The 14,856-nt window shown below is 36.4% G+C and overlaps 1 pseudogene; it reads right to left on the reverse strand.

Annotated features, from left to right (window-relative positions):
• Positions 1-574: 574 nt before the first annotated feature.
• On the reverse strand, positions 575-2,609 carry LOC131668072 (transcriptional enhancer factor TEF-1-like; annotated as a pseudogene).
• Between the last annotated feature and the right edge of the window lie 12,247 nt (positions 2,610-14,856).

Raw genomic sequence — 14,856 nt, forward strand, 5'->3', positions numbered from 1 at the left:
GGTCAGTATTGCGATATTGTGTGACATTTTTGTTTTCGCTGATTATAAATTCTTGCGTTTTGGTGACTTAGTTTCGGAGTGTGTTTCGACAGCTTTTTGCTGTCGTGTGAATAGTTTAGCAGTTTTGAATGTGCATATGTTACAAAAAGGATGCGTCGTAAGGCTTAATTTCGGAGAGTCATTTACCTCATGTTTAATTAGCTTTTGCTGACGTGCGAATAGTTTAGTAGCTTTGAATTTCGCGAACGTGCATTTTATAAAAAGGATGCATCGTAAGACGTAACAATACAATGCATATTTATAATAAACAAAATAATGCAACCGCGAGTCTCTGTAAATTATAAAAATGCCAAGTTCAGTTCATCTCACACGAATTCACTCCCTTACAAACAAATTAAATTGTGGATTTTTATAGGTGGATTTTTTATTTATGGATTTTTCAGTTTGGTATTCATTTTATGTAATCGAGATACTATTTTTGTTTAAAGTGACCGTTCAAGTTCGCGTTTCATGTCAGTTCTAACTAATTAAGACTTTTTGTCGATATGCACGGCGAATGAAATTATCGAGCACGCTAGTCCTTGACCGTATTGTATATGTGATGTGAAGTGCCGTACTCGGACGTCGAAACTTCGAAATCGTACGCTGTGAAGAAGTAAAGTTTCTTGTGCGTTCCTGTTTGTAACAACCTGTAAACAAATAGCATCGAGTAAGCGTTAACAAACGAGCAAGAAAGAATAAACCAAAGATCACAGGAAAACATTGTGCAGGAAGTGATACCTGAAGAAAAGAATTGTGTACTTTTTGAGGACGCTATTCATCATGTACTTTTCCAGCAGGTGTTTCAGTTTGTAAATAAAGTTGATCATTTACTCGCACATGGGCGAGCAGTTGATGCGGTAGACGATCCTCCTGTTCTCAAACCTCGCGTATTCCGTTTCCACCTTCTCGATGACCTGCTTGCCGAAGGAGCAGACTTTCGTCAAACACCTTATCGTCACCTTCTCGTTGTTCTCGTACTTGTTGAAGCAGATCAAGCGGATTGAGCGAATGCACGTGACAGTGTGCCGCTACGATTCTTCATGACATAGAAAGTCACGCGCGAGTGCACAAAGACGGCACATTACTTTCCAAGTCAGAAGGTAGAAAAATTACTGGCTGGTAACGCCGTAGAAGGCACCGGCTTCGTCCTGGATGTTGGTATTGAGATCAGCCCAGAACTTGACGAGGAAGAAAGCTGCCTGGGGGCCCTATTCGTACAGATCTTGAAGGCCGCCATTCTTCTCCAGAAACTTGTCTATTCTTTGCCTGACGTCGATCGCCTCGAGCAGCCGGTCGGTGTAACTTGCTGAGCCGTTTATAAGTACGAACAGATGCCTGTGATACTGCATCCAAAACGATCGATCGTTAGTTTCTTTTTGTTTGTTTATATTTTTTTTCGGCTTTTACGAATAATCTGGAACTTAAAGTTCAATGGGTTTGAGGTTCGAGTGAAATACTGACATGGTCGTGATCTCTCGGTTGTTCCATAAATGCGGAGAACTTGACGAACTTGAGTTCGTGCTTGGCGATGCCTCGTCCTTCCCAAGGCGGTGGCGGCTGTGGTTGTATCATTTCACTGCTGAACACCGCCGTAGCTAGTTTACCCGTGTAGGTCGGCTGCGAGAAAGGCTCGCTGTCCTATGACGTGCCTGGCTGCAGATCCGGATACCAGAATTGCTGCACAAAAAGACCCGCATTTGTCGGTATATATATATATATATATATATATATATATATATATATATATATATATATATATATATGAATATGACCAACGCGAGTATTCAAGCGAGTCTTCGCCGCAAGCTTTTTCAAATTAGAAAAGAAGCCACATTTGCAGGCACGGCATGAGTTGTGTACACAAAATTAACAACATTCGAAAAGAAACTGTGAGCGAACGATCAGTTGTGCAGTAGTCAATCGCAGAATTCGACATACGGATATTGGCATTTCGGATCAAATTAGGTTCAGCGATAATATACTTTTTTTTTCAATATTTAAAAAAATGGAAGTTCTTGCGAGCTTTACTTTCAAGTACGTATGTTCTCTTTCAGCATTTAAAACCTCTTTTCGTCTACGTTGGAATCCACCCTGTCCTCGAGAATCAACTTCTGATGATCTATGCGAATATATGCAAAGATTGAAATTATTTATCAATCCCATAAAAAAAAAGTTGTAACATGATATATTAAACAATAAACTACCTTTGGAGCATCCTGGAGTAAAATCATTTGGTACAGCAGAAGCAATGATTCGCTTTCCAGCAGAAAGTTGAGCAAGATCAATTTTATTTGCAGGAGTATCTTCAAATAAATCTATTGCCGGCAGTGTGTTTCCAAACTGAAAAAATAATCAATACTTATCATTCTACTTGAACTTTTATCTAATGTAGTTGAATCTGTGTTATTGCACTATTTCATATATAAAACGAGTCTATTTTCTTTGTAGAGGTTGTATTATATTGCATAAGACTGTCAGTTTGTAAAGGATGTGCATCCCAAAATTATATTGACATTGATACGAATAATAAACATTACTTAAAACATAATACTTACAGCAATGGCCATGTTTTGTAGAGTGATATGATTTCTTTGATGAACAAGTGAGTGCCATGCAACCAAATGGTAAATTAATACGATGAGTGAATTGGCTGATTTGTCCTGATTATAACTGTTGTAGATGTATATAGAATGTTGGAGCCGCTATTCAACTGCAATAAAAATCAACAATGCGAATCAATCATCTGCTACGCAGCTATTTTCAACTTAATTCTCCATATGTATCCATACATTCAATATCAAGTTGTCGGCACAAGCATTAGAATAAGTAAATGCAAGGTTTAATGAGTTGCGCAATGACCACTGAAAATTACATAAAAATATAATTCATCCAGCAAGAGCTTGAAATTTTTTATATTCAAGAGTCTTCAGTAACAGACAACATTAGAAATGTGTAACTAAATGTGTAACAAACCTACATCCGTACTGCTTATTGCATCTTCAGCAGCTGCTTGCGCATCTCTAGAGACAGCCTCTCGCTTTCCTCATCCTCCTTCAGCTTTCTGTCTGACACCTTGCTCCAGCTGATTTGCCCTCTTCCTGTTGCTTGGTAACTCCTCTTGACCCACCTGCAGCTGGATCTCAAACTATCTCTCCTCATCTCGCTAGTAGCACTGAGCGTCACTTAAGAAATGAATCTTGCTACCAGTCAAAACCAAAATATAACATACAATTTGTAATTTGTTAGCATGTTCAATGTAGTACCTATCATCACGGCACATTTCACTGATAAGAGAGAGAGAGAGAGAGTGTAATCCCTATGTGTAGCCAGAGCATGTAGCTGTCCACTTCAGTATTGCAGCGACACGACCCAGAAATATTAAATAAATCACAAAGCATCTCAATCAAGCAGGTGATTGTTAAAGTGTTTGTAAAAACGATGTATAGAAAAATAAATATACTTATTTAAGTGACGAGTCAAATATTGGTAAGTTATGTTCGTCCTGACCAGTCCTGGCAATTGTATCTATTGCGCAATGTTATATTTCATTCAATTGAGTATTAAAAAAATCAAACTACCCTAATGTTAATAACGACACCCCAAGATCGTCACTTTTTATATAGAAAAAGTGTGCACGAATTCGTTGAGACTAGAGAGTTGCCTCTATCTCAGTTGTCTGCTCAACTCACTAAAGCTTGACCTGCACATATATATATATATATATATATATATATATATATATATATATATATATATATATCAGTACTGAGACTACTGAGTACAGATGATTTTTTATTGCGCATGCGCCGGAAGCCAGTTTTATAGCGAAATTAATTATTTAACTATTTTAGTGAAATATTCATTGTTTCCGACCGTATCAAATTTTTTATCGATTGAATAAAATTAGCGCAATCGATTGGCGTCATCAGATTATCAGAATAATGAACCGTTGTTGAGATATCATTTTAGAAAAAGGACCCAGCACAAACATGTTTTTAAACAATTACTTAGCAACTAAGGGACGCGGTATTTTTTTAACAGCGGATTTGGAACGCGCAGGTTACGCGGAATTTTTTGATACCTGGGTTGCTAATTTTTCATGAATAAGTGTGCTGGGGTCACGGAAATATAAGCGGAGGTTGGTTAAAGGGATAGCGCCTTTATTATATGTAGTGTGTTTAGGTAGATAACTCAGTTTCTTACCTTCTCAGGACTGGGCTTCAGAGGAGATTTTATGAAACAGTCTCAGGTGTTTACACTTGATTAGTATTATTGTTGAAAGACAGATTAATAATGCTTAGCAGAGTATAATTCCGGTTCTGAGTAGCCGGATAGCGAAACTTAGAAATAATACAGTAACTAAATTACTGCGTTACTAATCTTTTACTGAGTGAATGAGAATCAATATGAGTATGAGTATGCGCTGATCCTAATCCAGCCTTTTTATACCATAGGTTGATGTGCCCCTTGCCATGTTTTTGCCAAATAAATATGCGGTGAGTAATGTTCGCGGAAATATGATGGAGAACGTGCTAAGCCTAATTAATCTGTCTCACTAGATAGATTTACAAATGTTCCCGGGAGGGTTGATACGATAGAAAGTTTAATTACCGATACCCGATAAGTTACCATAACCCGTCATGTGTGTCCTCGTGACACTTAATTACTTATCATGGTTCGTCACGTACGTTTTCTTAGTATCGACGTGACATGCCTACTCCTCGAAGTCCTTTGCTGATAAAGCAAGGGGCTAGCGCTCTCCAAGCCCTGCTGTAATTATTATGTACATATATATTTTTTTACAACACACAAATAAAAAATATATATATGTACATATATATATTTTTTATTTGTGTGTTGTCTCTTTATTGTCGTATTAGATATATATTAATTTTTTTGTGTTATTTTTGTCTTATGATTCTATATATATATATATATATATATATATATATATATATATATATATATATATGGGACGATCCATGTCAACCGGATCACTGCTGTGTCCAAAATTTGATGTGACTAAAAAAATCGTGCAACGACTCATTTTAAAGCTTAGGATATCTACTTTCTGATGCTGTGTGCGCCTTTGCAAAATCCAACATGGCGGCTCCAACATGGCGGCTACAAGAGACAAACTCGTAAACAACAAATTTTATTTTTCAAATTTTTAGTAATAAATGTTAAAAAAATTAATATTTCATATTTTTTTATCAAAATCTGGCTCATTTCCTACAAAAAAGTAACAGAGACCATTTTCGCTAAAATGAAAAATAAAAGTTATAATTTTTTGAAAATTTTCAAAAATAAAAAACTGCGATTTTTTGCTTTTTGGATTTATCGGATTGTTTGAAAAATTAAAAAACTTCCCAAGATCTTTTACAAAAAATCGCTCAAAGGAATTCGAAAAAATTCACACTTGTGTTTTGATGAATTTCAAGCAATTTTGTTTCTTAAATTTGTTTTCCAAAGTCATTTCCTTCTGAGTAAAAAAATCGCAAAGTTTTTTATTTTTGAAAATTTTAAAAAAATTATAACTTTTTTATTTTTCATTTTAGCGAAAATGGTCTCTGCTACTTTTTTGTAGGAAATGAGCCAGATTTTCATAAAAAAATATGAAATATTAATTATTTTAACATTTATTACTGAAAATTTGAAAAATAAAATTTGTTGTTTACGTGTTTGTCTCTTGTTGCCGCCATATTGGAGCCGCCATGTTGGATTTTGCAAAGGCGCACACAGCATCAGAAAGTAGATATCCTAAGCTTTAAAATGAGTCGTTGCACGATTTTTTTGGTCACATCAAATTTTGGACACAGCAGTGATCCGGTTGACATGGATCGTCCCATATATATTGCCACACGTGCTCGGTAGTAAGAGCAACCTTGCCAATGTGCGGTATCTTGTCCACAGTGGCGACACGGGTGGAACGGAATTCACCCGAACCCCTCACCTCCGTAAGTTTCCTTGAATAGGAACTTTACGTGTCAGCGTCCGTGTTGAGCTTCTCAGAAGATGTATTCGGTGAGCTCATGGTAGCTCCAGCCTCCTTCGTCGTCGAATTGTGGGAACTCGGGATGCTCCATGGTCATCTGAGCTTCGCGGTTCTCCCACTTTGCATCTATCGGTCCATGGTTGCTGTTGACGTCCTGACCTTCAGAATCAGACCTCTGTTTACCCTCTTGTGTGGTGGGCCGAGTGCGGTGATTGCGACGCGTTTCATGGTGCTGATCTATGTTTAGTTCTTTTATACCTCTTTTTTTCAGAAAGTGAAGAGTGGCGGTGGAGTGTCTTTTTTCGGATTCTTGGAGTGGGATTACTTGCACAGCTATCAGTGGGGAGTGAGGAGTGTCGTAATTGATCGGTGGCCTAAAATATTTTCCGTCCAGTAACGTCAGTGCAGATTTGCAGATATTTCTTATTTGAGGGTTTAAGGACGGATTCAATTCTTGCATCAGTATATTTTCGAACTTATGGCCTTTGTTTCTACACACTTTATATGCACAGAGTATGCAACTTACTGTTATTACGGATGCGATAACGATTACAATGGTTACTCCTAATGCTAAATACGCGTGAAATAATTTCACACGATACGACCCTATTAAAAAAATCCAGCTGGAAATCCAGAATGGATTTCTACATGGATATCCAGCTAGATATCCATGTGGATTTACGTGGATTCCATGTGGATTTGAGTTGGATTTTCAGTATGGATTTCCATCTGACATCCAGGTGGGTTTCTTGGCCATTCCAGGTGGATTCTTCGGCGAATCCAGATAGATTTCTTGGCAAATCCAGGTGGATTTCTCGGCCAATCCAGGTGGATTTCTTTGCAAATCCAGGTGGTTTCCTGAGCGAATCCAGATAGATTTCTGGCCAAATCCAGGTGGATTTCTTGGCAAATCCAGGTGGATTTCTCGGCGAATCTAGGTGGATTCCGCGGCGAATCCAGGTGGATTCTTCTAAAATCCAGGTGGTTTCCTGAGCGAATCTAGATGGATTTTTGGCCAAATCCAGGTGGATTTCTTGGCAAACCCAGGTGGATTTCTCGACGAATCCAGCCGGTTTTCAGAGCGAATCGAGATGAATTTCTGGCCAAATCCAGGTGGATTTCTTGACGAATCCAGATGGATGACTTGGCAAATCCTTGGGGATTTCTGACCAAATCCAGGTGGTCTTATTGGTCATTTAGGTGGATTTGTGGGCCAATCCAGGTGGATTTTTAGGTTTATCGAAATGGATTTCACCGGAAATCCAGGTGGATTTCTTAGCCAATCTCGGTGGATATTTGAGTCAATTCCGGTGGATTTTTGAGTCAATCCAGGTAGATTTGTTGTCCAGTCCAGGGGGAGTTTATGGAAAATCCTAGAGGATTGAAATGATTTTACGAAAATCTCGGTGATTTTTTTATCGAATTCAGGTGGACTTTTTCATGAAATAAAAAGGATTTGACGGTAAATTCTAGTGGATTTTTTGGTCAATTCAGGTAGATTTTTCTTATCATAGTCAGGTTGATTTCATAGAAATTATATAGACTTTTAATTCTCTTAGAATGTAGTCGGTTTAGATACATGAAAACTGAACATAATTTGTTTTTTTATATAGTAATTTGAAATTATAAAAAAAAATAATCTTGAAATAAATATTAGTTTAATGTTGGAAAGTTTCACTTATACTCGTATACATAAAAACTAAACATAATTCGTTTGTTATATCGTAATTTGAAATTATTATAAAAAACTAATAATAAATAAATATCAGCTTAATTTTGGAAAATGTCTCTTTCACAAAACATTTTAAACTAATATTTTATATTCTAATTAAATATTTAATTTTTTCTTTTGATTCTTAATGCAAGTGTTAATTTCTTCGGTAATGATGGCATTTTTTTTTGCCACAATCTTCTTCGCTTCATCTTAACTTACTTTTGAGACTTTGTTGAGATAAGTTTTCAAACACCCTGAAATAAAATAGTGATTAATTAGACAACTTTTCATAATTCACCATTTTTTAAAAAAGGCACGTACTTGTAAGGGTTAAATGCTCATTTAAAGTGAGTGGCACTCTGCGATTAACGCCTCTTGGCGTAAATGATGGTCTGCCGCTGGATACACATCTTACTTAGGTTTTCCTCGTAAGCACCATTTTTATCTGTATGCAATAAGCGCAAAACATATTTAAGATATTTACTAGCATCTTTAATTTTAAACCCATTTTTCCACTCATCAAGTAAAATTTTCTTATCTCTATTAAGCCATATGTACGTAGTCTGGAATGAAAAATATATAATTCAATAATTATTTTCAGCCACATAAGGATAATAAGCGGTACGATAAAAATGTTACACTCACAGTCACATCTGAATTTGTGATACTCTCTTTTTGCCCAAAATTAGCAAAATACGACGATTCGTGAACTGAATCGTCTGTATTATAACTCTCGCTATCAGTATGTTTATTTTTATTTTTTGTTTTTAAGAGACCAGCCGATAATGACATGAATTCCCGAGATGATAATGTCGATTGAGAAACATTATTTAACTCTGATATTCCTGAGTCCTCAGTTTCCTCATTATGGAAACAATGTTTTTTTATTGGGACCAGCGGTGACAATTCCTCATCGAAATCTAATTTCTCTAAAAATGTTTATTTAAAAATATAATAATGAAATAACTTTTGAAATGTATGTAATTATTACTTTTGCTCGAGGAGTGCCTTTTTTCTCCCCCTTTCTCGTCAGAAATGATATTATTTTCAATGATGTTACAATTATTGATGGACATATCATCGAAAGGACTTTTATTTGTTTCTTCATTCAAAATTTGTTTAGGGCTAACTATTGGAGACAAGTTAAGAACACCAACTTTACTGTCCGGAGTGGAGTTTTGCAATCTTTTTGCCAATGGGCTCTCGAAAAACAAATATTATTGTATTAATTTCATTATTATTTTTACTATTTTTGTTATTATTAATTTTATCACTACCAAGGAGGCTCCAGCGACTACAGTGAATGTCAAAACAACTTAAAAAATAAACTTGTACAAAGAAGTATATGTCTTATAACTATTTTTAAAATAGTCTGTTCAAAAGTAGCAATTACCAACAAATACATTATTTATAACCATGGTGAATAGTCTCCAAATTGATCTTTTTATGGAATGAGCCAATCAGTAAGTAGCTTTGATCAACTGAGCAAGTGGACAATAAGAAATGTATATGTACCGCTAACCTAACCTAATTGCGTATCATTCAGTCATGAGCTGTGTTTACTTGATAAAGTTTTTGAGTCGTTCATATGTTCGTTCGTATTTTGTATTGATTGAGGGGTAAATGAACATACCGTGCATTCTAGTTTATCTAGCGCTGGAGCCTCCTTCCCACACAGCATGCAATATTTCAGTGAAAAATTCCATGAAATATTTCAAAGAAACCTTGTGAAAATATTGCAGGAAGCTTTCAGAAAGTTATTTGAAATATTTCAGTGAAATATTTCGACAAATTTCCAGAAACCTTGCAGAAACCTTTCACGGAAATGTTATTTGTTACGTTTCGAAATATCTCGGTGATACCTTGCAGGAAACTTGCAGAAACATTGCAGGAAATATTTCAGGAAAGATTTCAAGAAAGATTTCAAGGAAGTTTCAGGGGATATTTCTGAAACCTTGCAGGAACCTTTCACTGAAATATTATTTGCTACGATTGGAAACCTTTCGGTGAAACCTTGCAGGAAACTTGCAGAAACATTGCAGGAAATATTTCAGGAAAGATTTTAAGGAAGTTTCAGGGGATATTTCTGAAACCTTGCAGAAATCTTTCACTGAAATATTATTTGCTACGATTCGAAATCTTTCGGTGAAACCTTGCAAGAAACTTGCAGGAACATTGCAAGAAATATTTCAGGAAAGATTTCAAGGAAGTTTCAGGGGATATTTCTGAAACCTTGCAGAAATCTTTCACTGAAATATTATTTGCTACGATTCGAAATCTTTCGGTGAAACCTTGCAGGAAACTTGCAGGAATATTGCAATAAATATTTCAGGAAAGATTTCAAGGAAGTTTCAGGGAATATTTCGAAAACCTTGCAGAAACATTGCAAGAAATGTTTCAGGAAAGATTTCAAGGAAGTTTCGGGGAATATTTCTGAAACCTTGCAGAAACCTTTCACTGAAATGTTATTTGTTAAGTTTCGAAGAATCTCGGTGAAACTTTGCAAGAAACTTGCAGAAACATTGCAAGAAATATTTCAGGAAAGATTTCAACGAAGTTGCTGGGAATATTTCAAAAAACTTGCGGAAACATTGCAAGAAATATTTTGAGGAAAGATAGAGGGAAGTTGCTGGAAATATTTGTAGAATTATTGCAAAAATATTTCGGTAATATTGGCTCAAATACTTTCTGGAAATGTTTCTGAAATCGTTCCAAAAATTTTCACTTTTTATTTCGCAATATATTCACGATTCATGTCTGGAAATATATTTGTGGAATATTTCAGAATATTTGTAGTAATATTTGAACGAAATATAATTTTTGTCAAAGAAATGATAAACAAAACTTTTCGGTAAATTTTTTCAGCAATCCTGCAGAAACATCGCAAGAAATATTTCAGGAAAGATTTCAAGGAACTTTCCGGGAATGTTTCAAAAACCTTGAAATGTTTCCTGAAATATTTCTTACAATGTTTCTGCAAGTTTTCTATAAGGTTTCACCGAGATATTTCGTAACTTAACAATTAACATTTCCGTGAAAGGTCTCTTCAAATATTTCTCGAAATATTTGACTGAAATTTTTTAAATAACTTTCCGAAACCTTCCTGCAATATTTTCACAAGGTTCTTTTAAATATTTCATGGAATTTTTCACTGAAATATTGCATGCTGAGTGTGCAACTTATTAAATAACCTTGCTGGAAACATTTTTCTCGTGATGCGCATGCGCACAATCTTTATTCTCAAGCGGCTTAATATATATATATATATATATATATATATATATATACAGGGTGGCCCATTTTAAGTGATCCACTCAGATATCTAGATTGGAGTGAGTTTTATCGAAAAAAGTTTCAGACAAAAGTTACTCAACTTTGAGGGGGCCATGTTTCTATGACCTTGGATTTGACCTTGGAGGTCATGTTCAAGGTCATTTCAAGGTCAACCTTGTTTTTTTAAATAGGAACCCCCATTTTTGACCCCGGATTCGGAAAGAGCGGGAAATTTTACGTCCAAAACGGTATTTTTAAATTTTTTTTTAAGGCCTTGAGAAGGTCGATTTAAGGTCAAATGCTTGAAAAACTGCATAAAAGCGTTTTTTTAATTTTTAAGATATCGAAAAATGACCTCTACAAAATTTGTTCAGAACAGAGTGGGCCACCCAATGCACCAAAAACCTTTGACCTTTAACCTCATTTTGAAGGTCATTTCAAGGTCGAAGTGTTTTTTGTAATGGAAATCCCTCTTTTTGACCCCGGATTCGCACATAGCGCGAAACTCAACACAATACCTTATCCAAACGTCGGATTTCGCGCTATGTGCGTATCCGGGGTTAAAAAGAGGGATTTCCATTACAAAAAACACTTCGACCTTGAAATGACCTTCAACATGAGGTTAAAGGTCAAAGGTTTTTGGTGCATTGGGTGGCCCACTCTGTTCTGAACAAATTTTGTAGAGGTCATTTTTCGATATCTTAAAAATTAAAAAAACGCTTTTATGCAGTTTTTCAAGCATTTGACCTTAAATCGACCTTCTCAAGGCCATGAAAAAAAATTTAAAAATACCGTTTTGGACGTAAAATTTCCCGCTCTTTCCGAATCCGGGGTCAAAAATGGGGGTTCCTATTTAAAAAAACAAAGTTGACCTTGAAATGTCCTTGAACATGACCTCCAAGGTCAAATCCAAGGTCATAGAAACATGGCCCCCTCAAAGTTGAGTAACTTTTGTCTGAAACTTTTTTCGATAAAACTTACTCCAATCTAGATATCTGAGTGGATCGCTTAAAATGGGCCACCCTGTATATATATATATTGTTATGTATTCTCCTCTGATTTCGAACGAAATATATTGCTAAGCGATCTAGTAGTTTTGTTTGTTTCTTAGTATGTTTTTGTATTGAGATGAAAAACATATATTTGTGGTTATTTTAAATAAATACGTTCTCGTTCTTTTTATAACAAAGTTATTGTTATTTTGTGTGAGTGTAAGTGTGAGTGTAACATTTTGGGGACCCCTCCGGGATTTCGAGATGTCAGGAAAAATGCCGCGCACACCAACGCATGTACCATTCCAGACAAAGACAAGAGCACAAATTGCCGCGGAGGAACAGGCCGCTGCAGTTGCTATTACCAGTGCCGAGATTGCTGCTATGGCTGACGTTATGCTTGTTAACAATGACGCCGTTACTCCTATTGAACATCGACTGAAAGAACAAACAAGACCTACTAAAAATACAGGTACTGTTGCTCGCACTAATACTAAAGCTGCTCATGTCGATTCAGGGGACAACTCGACGGCTGACGGTTCGCGCTCAGGGAGCAAGGTCCGGGTAGTGATTGCGGACGTTTTGCCAACGCCGCCGACGGTCACAGATGCCTCGGGTGCGCTGACCGATTAGTTGCGGACGGTGACTGAACCCGTCCTTGCGCCTACGGTGACCGATATCCCGTTGCCACAAGCTACTCTCCAGGAAGCGCTGTTAGCACTCAACGATGCAAGGGTTGAACTCGATAAGTACCGAAGACAACTGGAGGTTATGCAAACCGAACGAGAGGCCGAGCGAGCATATCGTGGACAATTGGAAGAAAGGTTACAACATCGCAGCGTCGAAGAGCAGAACGTTACGACGGAGCTTCGTCTACGAGATGCTACTGTTGTTGATCATCATCGAACCATTGAGAATCTACAATCACAAAAATGTCTTCTTGAACAACAACTGACCCAGTTCCGTCAACAACTAAACCAGATGAGTTCCTCTTCCTACCTTACTACACAAATTACACCAATAATAAATACAGCGAATACAAGTAACACGTGTACACAACAGATAAAGTTAGATAATTAATAGAACAAATAGGGAGATAAGTACACCTATTGTAAACTCAGCCAAATCAATTGAAGTAGGGTTAGGCTATAACTTCAAACCTGACATTTATGATGGCACAATTCCTCTATGTGAATACTTAAATCAATTTAATTTCATTGCAAGAGCTAACGGGTTGAGTGATGAAAAGAAAATGATAGCATTAGCAGCTTCGTTACGTGATAAGGCAAAAGGTATATTGAGTAGCTTTACCGATATGGAAGTTTTGGATTTGAAATCATTATTGGAGAAACTAGAAGCACGATTCGGTGAACATTTAGAATCAAGTAGTTATTTCTTGTTTCAAAATAGAAGACAGAAAATAGGCGAAGATCTTCCAACATTAGCTGCTGATATCGAGGAACTGGCATCGTTAGCTTATCCTGAATGTTCATTAGAGATTCGCGACAAAATTGCTTGTGCTCACCTTTGTCTTTCCTTTGCTTTTGCTCTCATTCTTGCTAATCATTTCATCTATCTTTCTCCTTATTAGGGCTTTAACACCTTTTCTTATTTCCTATTGCTCCCTCTGCTTTTCCTTTCTTCAACCTCACTTATTTTTCCTTAGTATCTTATAATTTGTCTTCTAATTTACCCTTTTCTTTCTCTTCTTCGATTGTAGTACTTGTGTTATATGAGTGTGTGTGTGCATGTGTATGTTTATGTTTGTGCGTGTGTGCGTGCTTTGTGTGTATGTGTGTATGTGTGTGTATGTGTGTGTATGTGTGTGTATGTGTGTGTATGTGTGTGTATGTAAATGTGTCTGCGAGTCTTGCTTCTCTGTCTTCTGTTTCCGTCTCTCCTTAGGGTCTTGCAGTTTCGTCTTCTTGTTTTTCTTTATCTTTCTTCTCTTCATTTCTTCTTCTTTTCCATTTTATCTCCATCATCCACGCTATCTTTTCTTTGCTTTCTATTATTATTTTTTCCCATTCTTTCCCTTCCTTTCTACTTTTTTCACATTTTTCTACTATGTGTTTCCAATTTTCTTCCTGTTTCATACACATTCTGCATCTCTTATATTCTTCATTTTCCCAATACCTGCTTCCTCTCATTTCATTACCTAACCTCAACCTTTCCCTTATTTGTAGGCCTTTTATTCTTCCCTCTCCTTGAATTTCGTTTAACCCATACCTTTTCATTTCTTCTTTCAGTTTTTTCCACTCGTTTATGTATCTTGATTTTTCTAGTTTTTCTTCTAGTTCTTTTTCTTCTTTTTTCTTTAGCTCATCTCTTATTTCTTCCCGAAACTCTTCCCTCATTTCATCTCCCTCTTTCCTCTCTCTGTATATTTTACTTTTTTCTAGCCTTTCCTCTCTCTCCTCCTTCTTCCCCTTTTTTACTTTTTCATTTCTTTCCCTTTTCTTTAGTTCCCTCCATGCTTCTTTTTTTATTGAGCCATCTCTTTCTTCTCTTATTTTGTTTTCATACCTCATTACTCTTTCTAATGCTGTTTCTTTCATTTCTTGTCTTCCTGTTTCCCATCGTATTAAGTAACTTGGCGTGTTTCTATCTAATCCTTGTACCCACTTTATGTATTTTAGTTGTAGTCTCTCTATTTCTTCATATCTCTTCCATCCCCAGATTTCTGCACCATACATAATCACGCTTTTCGCCAGTGCATCGAACAGGTTCATCCTTAGTTCCCAATTTTCTCTAAATAGCTTTTCTCCTAGCCCCCATAATCTTCCGAGTCCCATATTTATTTTCCCTTCTACCTTCTTTATCTGCTTTTTATTTCCGTT

Source organism: Phymastichus coffea, unplaced genomic scaffold, assembly GCF_024137745.1.
Source record: "Phymastichus coffea isolate CEN01 unplaced genomic scaffold, Cenicafe_Pcof_1.1 PCOF00006, whole genome shotgun sequence".
Classification (NCBI taxonomy): domain Eukaryota; kingdom Metazoa; phylum Arthropoda; class Insecta; order Hymenoptera; family Eulophidae; genus Phymastichus; species Phymastichus coffea.